At 48.1% G+C, this 10,787-nt stretch overlaps 1 long non-coding RNA gene and 1 pseudogene across 1 annotated transcript in view; one reads left to right on the forward strand and one right to left on the reverse strand.

Moving 5' to 3' along the window:
• Positions 1-9,387, forward strand: part of LOC112469937 — a 99,227-nt gene extending 89,840 nt beyond the window's left edge. The window contains exons 6-7 of the long non-coding RNA XR_003042771.1: positions 6,372-6,460; positions 8,895-9,387. This is a non-coding gene — a long non-coding RNA (uncharacterized LOC112469937). The remainder of the gene's footprint in view (positions 1-6,371; positions 6,461-8,894) is intronic.
• Positions 321-438, reverse strand: LOC112469967 (annotated as a pseudogene).
• Positions 9,388-10,787: the final 1,400 nt, after the last annotated feature.

A 10,787-nucleotide genomic window follows, 5' to 3' on the forward strand; every position in this document is an offset into this window, starting at 1 on the left:
TCCCCGCCCCACCGTCTTCCGGGTCCCCTGCCCGGGCTCCGGGCCCCGCGGCCACCCGCTCTCCCCGCCTGGGCCTCCCATTGGTCCTCTCGCCTCCGCCGACCCTTCCTCTCATTGGTCTCTCTGCCTGGCACCCCGCCTCGGCCTCCCATTGGCCCTCTCGCCTCCGCCTCGGCCTCCCATTGGTCCGGCGCCTTGCCCCTCACAGTCCCTCTCGGGACCGCCTGGGGCTGCCCTCTCCGAGGGCTGGTGATTCCTGTGGGCTCTGCAGCCGCCTGTCTTGGTTTTGCTCCCCACTCTCCTTTTTTTTTTTTTTTTTACGCCCACAGCACCAGGTCTTCCTAGGTGGTTTCCCATCCAAGGACTGACCGGCCCGACCCTGCTTAGCTTCCGAGATCAGACGGGATCAGGCGTGTTCAGGGTGGCGTGGCCATAGACTTGGTTTTGCTCATGTCACTCGCCTCGTCTCTGCTCCCAGTGCTTACTGTCTTCCCTCTGTCCCTTTTCATGCTCTGCTTCCGCCGCTCGGGAGCCAGAGCCCCCGAGCCTGGCTGCACCCCGCCTCCCCTGCTCTGCCTGAGCCTGAGGCTGGGTATCCACCGCTGCCCACACGCTTGTCTCCTGCTTCTTTCCTCTTTGCGCCACTTCGTAACTTCCTTTCTTCCCTGAAATAAGAGGCAGCGAATGCCTTCTCCAGGTTTGCTCCCGGTGTCTAGTCTGCAAGGTCCTTGGCGCTTCACCCTTTCTCGGCCCCTCTCCTGAGTTCCCTGCCTCCCTTCGTGGCCTTCCTGCCCTGCTTCCTTGAATTCGGCCAAGGGGAATGGACCTCCCAGCATAACCAGAGAGGCAGCAGGGATAAACATGATAAATACCCAGTCAAGATGGTTATTGCTTTGGGTTTTTGAAATGAAAAATGAACTGGGATGCCCACATCGACCCGGACCTAGGATCAAGATTGAGTTCTTAAAGGACCAAGTGAGACTGCAATGACGAAGTTGATTATCCCAGCAACAGAATCATTTTTTTCCTGGGGAAATTACTCATATCAATGGTTTATGCAGTATTGTTCTTCTAACAAGTTAAACTGTGGTTTTAAATTTGTGCTAGTTTTGTAAATGCTTTTCGGTAAGGCGGAGGTTTAGAGCCAATCCCCACGCAAGTGTTTGGGCTTCAAAAAAAGAAAAGAAAACTCTAGGTTATTCACATGAGGAAACTCAGGCTTTTTCAAAGTCATTAAAGGGGGCGATCTCAAACTTAAACCTCTCCTGAAGAGGTCCCTTGGCAGGAGAGTCCTTCCCCCGCTCCCTACCGGGATGCGGAAGAGCAGACGCATAGGCATGTTCCCACCTATGGCCGGGTCCTGACAAAGCCCCCACCGCGGCCCCCAAGGCCCTGCCCCCCAGGATTTCCGAGGCCTCTCCGGATACACTGACCGTCTTTCTGCCAAGCAGTTTCTCACAGGGTTTTCGCATTCGCTGTGGCGACCTGTCTGGATCAGCTTTCCTTCAGACTTCTCACATGGCTTAGCTCATATGCCTCCCCTGGGAGGCATTTCTGACCCCATGTCTAAAGTAGGATCCCTCCCACTGGACCCAGACAGTTATTTTCTGTCATATCACCTTGTTATCTCCTTCAGTCTGAAATCATCTTGTTTATTGTTATCATCTGTTCCCCTTCTCCCTGCCTGCACCATTAACATGTGAGCTCCTGGACGAGGGGCCTTTTCTGTGTTTCTTCAGAGCTGTATCTCAGATTCAGGAAGCCCTCGCTGAATCCATGAATGGTGCCTTAGCTGTGATCAGACGGACTGACCAAACTGTCCTTCAGGTTTGGTTCTGTCAAGGTCCAATAGACACACCTCTAAGTAAGAGAGTTGGGGAAATAGCTGTTCTCTTTGTAAGTATTTTGTTTCTTGGACTTGTGAGCTTCGTTTCTGGCTCTCCTCTGACCAGGAGAGTGAGGGAAGAAGGCTCATCGCCCCAGGCCACCCTCTGCCCGCCTCCTTTCCGGCAGTTTCCAGCATGTTGTCACCACCTCGCCCGCACCCTGACCCCAGGTGGACAGATACTTGGCAGGGTGTGGCTCCTTCCTCCAGGGCAGTCACTGATGCGGTGCTTTCTGAAGGTTGGGTGGGGGAAGGGACAGAGTTCCTGTTCGGTGTCACCATCATGCCCAGCCGGGCTGCTGCCATCAGTTCCACCTTGGGCAGTAAAGCAGAGCAGAAGGAAGCCCCTTCTCGTTTCCCCTTCCTCCCTGTCACATTCTCCTGGGGCTTCTGTTCAGCAGCTGGAACAGCCTCATCTTTTCCAGGAGTCTTTGCACAGGCATGCGTCCTCTCTACCTGCTGAGGCCGAGAGAACCCAGATCTGTTGCTGAAAAACTGAAATCTAGTCCTAGCCGACCCTAGCAGGCGGAGGCCGGTAACTGTCTGGGTCTCGATGACCTCATCTGCCTTCGCCTGTGCCGTTTGTTCATGGTTTCAGGGGTATTGACAACTATCCGCCAAAACCAGAACTCTGTGGCTTCCCCTCGGGGCCACAGAGAGGCTGCCGGGAGCAGTAAAGCCAGGGCTTCCTAATTTATGTTCAGTGGGAGTGCCCGTCTGGTCCTGCGTTCCAGGCCAGGATCCTCCTGGTCACCCCGGTTGGACCGTATGGGCCTAGGTGACCACTCCAACAGTGACCGTGACCAGGAGGATGGACCGTGCCAATCAGGTTAAACCAACCAGAGCATCTCCTCGGAGCAAGTGAGGGGTTGGCTCCTGATAAGCGTGTGTGGAACCAGTCTGAGTACTTCCAGACGGGGTGGGGATGGATGCTCAGTGGGTACCCAACAGTGCCCCTTACGTAATTAGCACAGTGCATGGCAAGTGGGGACGGCTAGCAAGGGTTACCATGCCGTTGGCAGCACAGAGAACACGGGGTGGGAGAATTAGCCTGGCACCAAAAGACATTCATCTCAGGTCCCTCATCTACCACTAAGTACTAGCTTTAGGATTTCAGACAAATCCTGGAAATCATGGAAATGCCATTTTAGAGGTGGAGGAGGACTTACAGGTCAAAACGCTCAGGCCTCCATAGGACAGACTGGGAAACTGGCACCTGCAGGGGTTGGGCCAGTCTCGGTTCCTTCCTCTGAGAAGCGGGGCTGATGACACTGGCCCCGTCTACACTCCGGGTTGTTATGTGGATCAGAGATAATGGCTCTACTAAGGGCTTGGAAAGTAACTCAAATGCTATTCTTGTGCTAGGCATTTTATTTTATTGTTAATATAGTAATAATGCCTTATTAAGAGAAAGGAAGAGTACATTCAAAGGATAAGTTTACTTGTCTCCTAGAAATGAATAATAACACCTGAGAAAGAGCAAAATGAGTGTGTGTGCCCACGCCTGCGCGTGCCCATGCTCTCCTTAAGTGAAGTGGGTGGGGAAGGTGTCGAGTGCAGTTCAGGTGTGGCCCTCCCTCCACCTTTAGGGAGTGGAGGAGGGCGTGGCCGTTGGGGCCTGAGGCAGGGTGTGGTAGTCAGTTATAAAATGAAAGTTATCTTTCCTTGAATGACTTTCAGAAGAGGGAAGTCGGTCTCACAGGAGGGCTGATCTAGCATGAGAGAGACACCCTATTTCAGAGTGATGTTATATTCATGGCTTAACCTCCCATGTTCCTTCAGTTCCTCTGATAAACAGCTACCAAGACAGGGGTGTCCTGGGCGAGGTTTAAAGGAGGAGTATCTATGAGAGAAGAGAGAGGCCAGAATGAGGAAGCAAACAGATCTGCCCCCGGGGAAGGGAGCTCTGAGGGGCGGAGTGCCTAGAAGGTCTGCAGGTCTGAGGGGCTTGAGGCCAGGCTGACCTGACTGCTGGGGCCCTAATTCCCTGCCCAGGGGCGTGGTGGGGGATTCCAGAGATAGGTGCTTAGTGAGGCACACCCCGTGCAGGGAGATCTGACGGGGCACTTGCACTGTCCCACACCATTCCATGAGGTTTCAGAATGGCCTCATTCATTCTTTCGTTCATTCATTCAGCTGATCTGCTGCTACCAGGTATCACTTGTCAGTTGCTGTCTCTAATAGCGTGAGATCCTTGTCTTTCCCAGCTACCTTCCATCTCATTTCTAACATCTCAAAACGGCAAGTTTGCCTGATAGGGGTTCCTTGCCTGTTGCCCCAGTTGCATTCTGGTATTGGGCAGTACTTAACGCGGGCGAGCCACTTACTAAATGTTCAAATAGAATGAAATTCACTGAACCCCATGATGGTTGGAAGCACAGCTACATTCACTTCCAGGAACCTCCACTGTTTATGCAGAACGAGGGGCAAGTTTTAACTATCAGCACTTCTAGAAGCCTGTTATTTGACTAAGTCCAAAATAAGTGTACGAGGGCTCAGGAGATGAAAGAAGAGGAAACATTTTATGAAAGTAAAAAGCTGAAGAGATCGGTAGAGAGCGAAACAATGAAAGAAGAGAAATTTAATTTACGAAATGGAAATCCAGATTTGGGGGAGGAAATAGGGAATTATCTTCCTAAAACTGCGAGGAACAGTAAACTTATCCAAGATGGAAAAGAATCAAGTCAAGCAGGCATTTGAAGAAGCCGTAGATGAAATAAAAGGCAAAGATTAATTACTCGTTGTAATGAGAACCCATAGAAACAGATGGAAAAGTAGAAACCACGGGCAAAGAAATTAAGAAATGGGTGAGAAATATATGATGAGGGGTTTGGAATAAACCAGTGAGAAATTTAACACAGAGAAAATAAAATGCGGGAGAGTGGAGAAAAGCAATCATACCTAATGAATTTGTAATATCATAGAAAATGAAGTAAAACGTAACAAAAAGGCAAGCAGGAGTATTTTCTCTGAACGTTGCATTAATATTTCTATATTTTAAATCGTCAACAATTTTCTCATTTTCTACTGCATGTGCCTGTCATAGCAGAGGGCAAAATAAAAATTTACACAGAAATAGGAAATCTTAATTTCTGACTGTCGTTTTAGCAACTCGGGCTCTGCGGATTGTACCTTTGTGGTGTGACACTAAAGTCTGAATAAAGGCTTTACGTTTCAATAAAGAGCTCATATAACCCAATAGCAAAAAATCTCAAACAATTCAATTAAAAAAATTGAATTGGGCAGAAGAACGGAACAGACACTTTTCCAAAGACATACACGTGGCCAACAGGCACATGAAAATGCGCCGGCCCGTCACTCCTCATCCAGGAGATGCAAACCGAAACCACAAAGACAGGATCACCTCACCTGGTGGGATGGCTGTTATCGAAAAGACAAGACTTAATGATCGTTAAGAGGATGTGGAGAAAAGGCCCCCATTGGTGGGATTGTATGTTAGCGCAGCCGCTTACAATGTTTGTGGAAAACAGCACGGGAGCTCCTCAAAAAATTAAAAATGGAACTACCATCTGAGCCAACAATTCCATTTCTGGGCATTAGAAGAAAACTGAATCAGTGTCTCAAAAAGATATCTGCGCCCCACTGTCACTGCAGCGTTATTTACAACGGCAGAGACGTGGAAACAGCCTAAACGCCCATGGGCAAATGAATGGAGAAAGAAGGGGCAGTATATCCACACGACGGAATATCATTCGGCCATAAAAAGAAGGGAATCCTGTCATTCGCAACAACACGAACGAAACTCGAGGACATTATTGCTATGGGAAATAAGTCAGGAACACAAATACTGTATGATCCACTTATATATGGAATCTAAAAGAAAAGGCAAACTCATAGATGCAGAGAGCAGATTCGTGGTTGAGAGGCGGAGGCGGGGGTGGTTTGGGGTGAGGAGAGTGGGTGAAATGGCTGAAAGTAGTCCAAAGGTCAGACTTCCAGTTATAAGTCCTGGGGATGTCATTTATGCCATGGAAACTGTAGTTGACAACAGTATATTGTGTATTTGAAGTTTGCTGGGAGAGTAGACCTTAAAAGTTCTCGTCACGAGCAAAAAAATTTATAACTGTGCGGTGATGGATGTCATCTAAACTTATTGTGGTGATCATTTCACAATATATACATATATCAAATCATTATGTTGCACACCTAAAAAAAATACAATGTCATATGTCGATCGTGTCTCTATTTTAAAAAGGTTTTAAATTTCAGTCACCTCTGGGTGTACTTTGAAATGTTGTCTATTTAGTTTCAGGAATTAAGGCACGTATTGCTTCTTCTCAAATTAAAATCCAATGTAAAAAAACATTGCGAGTAGTCTTGGAAACTATTTTTCACTTGAAATAATATTGCAATGGGTTGTTATGCCTTTTGTAAATAAATTCCATTAATAAAATTGAAATAGGTCTTCGATCAAAATGAAGGTTGGAATGAAATATGAAGCATGCAATATTTTGCATCTACACAGGGAAGGCTGAGACTGGCTGACAGATCTGGTGTCTTCTGGAAGAAAATGCTGGTCCACAGCTTGGGCGCCTTCCACAAGGGTAAGCTCAGGTAAGCAGCCAGGTGTTCACCCCCCAAGACTTTCCCAGGTAAGCCCAGGAGGCCTCTGCAATGCTGGGGTTCTGGAACCAGCGGCGCAGGTGGCAGAATACACAGGTATTAAGGTGTTTAAAGAGATTAATGCCGGTGTGGATGTGAAACCCTTTTCATTGTGAGTTCAGTGACGTTGAGAAAGGCCCGTCTTCCCTAAGCTTACTGGGATGCACTTCACTTTTCTGATGCATTCAGTGACTTAGAAGAAAACGGGATTATGTTGTAAACATGCATAATGAATAAAACTGCATCTTATGTGCCGCATCGTTTTGCTAACGAGCATCTAGTCTGTCTGAGATCTGCAGGGACCAGTGTCATGCTCTGGTGGGGATACTAGCCGGACAGTGTCTGAGTTACCTGTTCAGCCTTCATATTCGTAGAGTTTTCAGTCCCTGAACGCAGTGTGCGGGAACCATGTGATGTCTTCTTATAACTAAATGACCTCCATGTTCTTTTCCCAGCTCCCTTTCTGTCTGAGGGTAGACTACTTAATCTAGTTTATTCTAAATTAGCGCCTTCTTGGTTTTTCTTGATGAGTTCAGACCTCCACCCAGTCACTTCTCTGACATCCTCCTCAAGGCACAGGGACACCTGGCAGTCTTCCCAGGCCAGGGTCTCAGGCACCACAGGAGATTCCTGTGGCCCTTTCTTCCTCACCTCTCAGGCTCCAGGGTTCCAGACAGGAAGCAGAGAGCCTCCTCGGTTCACCCCCGCGCCCCTCCCCCCCACCCCGACTTTTCCCGGAGAGTCATTATCTTTCCCTTAGAACCCACTGGGTGGTGAGCAGGACCCCCTCACAGACCCTGTCTCACTCTCGCCTCCCCCCTTCCTCCCCTCTCTCCCATGAGGAAGGGGGCTCTTTAACGTGGGTTGGGGGGCTGGGGGTGGAAGAGGAGCTACCCGTGGAGTCGCAGAGAGTCCAGAGTCTCCGCGTCTCGGCATTTCAGCACTCCAGGGCCAGCTCGCCCTGGGGTAGGTAGCAGAGCAAGGTAACTAACTGAGTACTTGGGGAATTTTCAACAAATGACGGTGGGAAGTGGCCCATCAGTTAATACTCAGTGCCACGCCCCTCACATTCATGGCGAAGCCTCATCCACAGTCGTCACTGCTCCAGAAAAGCTCAAGCAGAAACGAGTGGCTGGGGCACCAACACGTGCATCTTAGGTCTGTCCAGCTGACTGGGTGCGAGCAGGGCTTAAAGCTACTGTTGCTTATTTGCAAATGAAGTCGTTGGCTCCCTGAGCCTTGGTAGTCTCTTTTCCTCCCGTTCAGATGCCCCCTTATTGCAGTTTCTCTTGAATCTTAGCTTTCAGCATCCAGTGGTCTGTGTACTAACAGGGCCTCAGACGTGTAGGCCTGGGAAGTCAACCCGCCATAAGGGGTTCCCCTCAGAAAGGGATCTTGGGAAGAGGTCCATCAGGAAAAGACTGGAACAAACCACGGACAGCTCTTCAGTCGTCCTTTTCCTTGGAATCAGTGACTTCTTTTCCTTCAGCAGGTCCCAGCCCTGGGGCCTTGCTCTCCAGTGCCCAAATGGATGGAACAGTTCTCAAGACTCGGCCCCGGCCCCCACCCCCACGCCAGGCACCCACCTCCTTCAGCCCCCAGGACTCAGACACGGTTCTCGGGTTCCTTCTCTGTGTTCTCCAGATCTTGTTTCTTTGCTCTCTGCTTGGCAGATCAACTCAGACCAGCAAAACAATGTCGCCAAGCTGGAAGGGGTTTGGGATGGAAGAACAGACGAGTCCCTGAGCCGCAAGTTTCATACAGAATGGGCTGTGGGAATTGTCGTGTCTGAAAGCCAGCTGCTTCTGGAGTTGAAGAGAGGCACATCTTGAAGGGAAATATGTGGCCAGCTCCGTGGCTTTGGCAGATCAAGACCCTGCGAACTAGGAGACGTTGATCCTGTAACCTCGGAAGCAGGATCTGGACCCAGTAAAATCGGGGCCAAATTCTGTTCAAGTTCTCTATCATCAGTAGGAGAAAAGCAGCAACTTGATACCTGAGTCATGCATTTTGACACTTAAACAGAATGCTTAAAGCTATCAAAGACAATAGTTGATTTTTAAGCATAATCGAGATAGAATTAATTGGAATTGCTTAGATCGGTGATTCTCAAACTTTAATACGCACCCCAATCTCCTGAGGACCTTGTTACAGTGCAATTATGACACAGTGGATATGGGCAGGGCGGGGGGAGGGACCGAGATTCTCCTTCGAACACGTTGCTGCAGGACACGGATGCACGTAGTTCACGGGTCACTCAGCAGCCAGCTTGGACGGCAGGCTGTAGCAAAGGAGATGGATGCCCTCGACTGGCGCTCGAAGGGGCTCAGAACCCAGCCGCTTTCGGCTTATGGTGAATTCTCCCTCTGGTCCTTTCTTTCCTCAGGCCCTGTCTGTAGCTGCCCTTGGTCATCACCGTAGCTGCTGCGCGACATTGCCTTCTCTTCTGGAGCCGCTGACGCTCTTTGGATTACAAGAAGGGGAAGCCGACTCTGGCTCACTCGAGGGGATGTGTTGAAACTTCACGGAATCAAAGAGCTGACCAGCCAGTCCTAGGACAGGTGGGACTCAGGACGATCAGGGGGACTGAGTGGCAGAGGCTCCAGGAACACCCCAGTACACCCCATAAGATGCCCGACTTCTCCGTGACTGCAAGTTTCAGGTTTGGGTCAGGTGTTTTTACCTTTAAAGCTCTCAGCATAAGTCAGTTAAATGTGTCTGCCATTCCTTTTTTTGTCCCTTATAAAGCTGTCCTTGATCATTTTAACTCGCGTTTACATGTATAGAATTTTGTGTGTCTGTCTGTGTACGGGGGGAAAAAGAGATGGTAATGAAATGTTACAATATGACCTCTCCTCAAATAAATGATCAAAAAATCCCTTGTGTATCAAACTTAGGGCATTTAAAATACACTCTTGCACTGTTTGGTCTAGGTATATTTTGGACCTGTAACTAAAAATGCTCTTTGTGGGCATGAGCCAGCTTTATCACTTTTTTATGAAATCAACAATTTTTTTTTTAAACTAAATTTTCAAAGGGCAGTTCTGACATACTTTCTTCATAATCACAAGAGTTATGTTTCTAAAAACGTTACAATAGAGGAATTTATGATTGGGGCCATAAAACAACAAATAAGACAACAGACTCCCCTTTTCTGTTTACTATGTAACTTTGGGCAATTAATTTTTTCTGAAGCTCAGTGTCTCTCCTGCAACTGAGAGATAATCAAGCTTCGTTCTCGGAAGTTTGTTTTGATGATTAGATGCAATTTAGATAAAGTTCTTTTGACTGCTTTAAAAAGTTAACTATTTCTATCGTTGCCACTGTTATGGAATTTGAGATCCTGTGATAACTAAGGGCCGGCGAGAAATACAAAAGTATAGTTATATTCACTAAAACATAACGATGAAGACAAAATGAGGAAAGACATCAAGGGTGTTTTATATATCGTAAAATAGTAATAATGAGTATAGTTCGAAACGTTTCCATTTGCCATTCTTTGTTCACCATCAGCTATTCAGGTTCTTCCAAGTTTCCACAGAGGCTTTGCAAATTTGTTTTGCCTTGTTGCAGCTGATATGCCACTATGAGAGCTTGGTTTCTTGAGTCTGGTTCTCCCCAAATGTTTAAAGTGTTTGAGATTCTAAGAGACGATAGCTTCCCATCTCCTAGATTCTGCCCCTACGTTCTGCCCGGAGAACGTTCTGTCTTTTTTCCCAGAGACAGAATAACTTGGATGGTTAAAATGGAAAAGTCTTGGGTGGCATGTGTCGCTCTGCTCCCAGCTCTGCCCAGACTCCCTCTTTAATGCCAGGGGTATCCAGTCACAATCGTGGCCCCCGCCCAGGTAGCCTGGTGCTGGGTGCTCCCCAGCCCTCCTCCCCTACGAAGCACCTTAGCGCACTTCTAACGCGGGTGCTTATGGTTTATTATCTATGCCAAGGATGCTTTTTTTTTAATACCCTGTGCTATACTCTAAATCCTCGTGACTGTTTTGTAATTACTAATTTGTACGTCTTCATCTCTTTCCAAGGATGCTCTTTTTTTGTAAAAAGAAAATTATATTTCTGCCTCCCTGACAGCTGATTCACATCGGTTCTTCTTCCTTCTTCCTTCTTCCTCCTCCTCTTCCTCTTCCTCTTCCTTCTTCTCTTTGAATAATATTTCTTTTTCCAAAAAATCACAACAAAAACGAGGAGCCACTCCTGTAAACTGGAACCGATGTCCTCAAATTGCTGAAGGAACACCGAGACAGAAATTCACGTAAATTGGGCTATCA

The sequence above is a fragment of the Pteropus alecto genome, unplaced genomic scaffold (genome assembly GCF_000325575.1).
Source record: "Pteropus alecto unplaced genomic scaffold, ASM32557v1 scaffold48, whole genome shotgun sequence".
In the NCBI taxonomy this organism is placed as follows: Eukaryota; Metazoa; Chordata; class Mammalia; order Chiroptera; family Pteropodidae; genus Pteropus; species Pteropus alecto.